Source organism: Corylus avellana, chromosome ca4, assembly GCF_901000735.1.
Source record: "Corylus avellana chromosome ca4, CavTom2PMs-1.0".
NCBI lineage: Eukaryota > Viridiplantae > Streptophyta > Magnoliopsida > Fagales > Betulaceae > Corylus > Corylus avellana.
Genome location: NC_081544.1, coordinates 27,229,554 through 27,231,562, shown reverse-complemented (window position 1 = coordinate 27,231,562; position 2,009 = coordinate 27,229,554).

The window sequence follows — 2,009 nt, the reverse complement described above, 5'->3', positions numbered from 1 at the left end:
TAATTTTATTTTATTATTATTATTATTTTTTAATTTTAATTAAATATAATTTTTTAAATTTTTTTAAAAATTAATATTTTTAATTCATTAATTATATGGACACGTGTCAAACCGTGATTAGTGCTGACCTGGTGTTCTGTCAAATTTTAAACGAAATTTTGACGGATGAACCATCATTGTCTTTAAGCAAACCAGAGAGACCTCATGTGATAAAAAGTAAACCCTAGAGGTCAAAAAATAAAAAAATTAAATCAAATTGGTGAATAAGATATTTAACCTTTTTTTTTATAAATATGAATCTTTTGTATTGTAACAATATCAAGGAATAAGAGTAAAATGTAGCAATTTGGTCTTTTATCTAGTAGACATAAGTCATAAATCAAACAATGTAAATCTTTGTTTCTTATATTCTGTATTCCGCTTTGTCTTTAATTTCTTTTACAATTATCTTTTCTTTCGCTCTATAACATTAAACTCCACTAAAAGGGGTAACTTCACTTTAGACCACTGAATTACTACGCGATTTGATAAGCTTCAAAACTTCAAAACCTCTCAATTGAACTCCTGAACTATCAATTGCAATCAATTTGAATCTCTCTATCAGATTTTAAACGTTAAAAGTGAAATAATGACATTTATACCCCTGACTTTTTTATAAAATTCTAAATTTACTCTTAATTCCAAATTAAAAAATTAGGGATATTTTGGTCTTTTTAGGTATTGCATAGGCTAAATCTAACAAAGGGGTTCAAATTGACTACAATTGAACTCTCATAAATTATCAGGAAAATGATCCCATATGGATGATCCACATGATTGTTGTTAAAATATACAAAAAATATAATATATTTTTCGTATATTCCATAATTATGTTAATATCAAATATTCTCTATTTATGGGTTGATTGTAATCAGGCCCCTTTTTAGATTTTGGCCTATTGTCGGCCCCTTTTGAAGTTTGGCTCAAGGGGATTTGATTACAATCAGCCCATAAATAAGAGAATATTTGATATCAACATAATTATTGAATATAATGAAAATATATTTCGGCATGGTATCAGAGCTATTTCAGCATAGTATTAGAGCCACTTTCTTGTGGCCCTCAATAATCACGCACCGCCTTCAGCCACCATGCTTCTTCGAAAGCTTCTGCCGGTTCTTCCACACGCCACCACATTCCATCAATCACTCCGGTTGTCACGCTATTCGCCATAACTTTTGCCTCTCGTTCCAGATCAGCTGAAATCAGCCCAAAACGACAACATCACGCGCACCACACGCCAGTCAGATTCTGTGTGCCAATCTGATAACCGTCCAAGTGGGCTCATTTTCTTTTTTTGTTTACAATACAAAAGTCAATATTTATAAGGTAATGTCTAAATACAAGTACGTAATCAAATCCACTTGATTTGATTACAATCAACCCATAAATAAGAGAATATTTGATATCAAAACAATTATGGAGTGTGAGACCGGTGGGGTGACCATGGTCCCCAAAATAAAACAAAATTAAGTAAAATTGGCCATATTTTTAGAGTTTGGCCATATCCAACAAAACTTTTTGGCTCTATTCTTAATTTTTTTGGGCCATACCCATTAAGTTTTTTTTTTGAACCTTACTTTCAAATACTAGATTTTTTTTTTGGCCCTTACGGTAGTCTTTAGTTCATAAAAAATAACCAAAATAATTTTTTTAATAAAAAATTCTAAAGAACTGAATTTTTTTTTTTGGGTGGCCCCAACCCATAAAATTTCCTGATTCCATCCGAAATGGAATATACAGAAAATATATTATATTTTCAATATATTGTAACAATTGTGACTTTTTGGGAGCTTCTTATGTATCTGCAACATGCTTTAAACAATCAATTACTAGAAGCCTCATGACTAGAGACGGAGGGGGGACCAGCCGGGGCCATGATCCCCCCCACTTCCTCAAAAAAGATATTACCAATTATTCAAATTGCAATAGTTAGTTTCCAAAAAGTCTCTATAATTAATACACGTTTG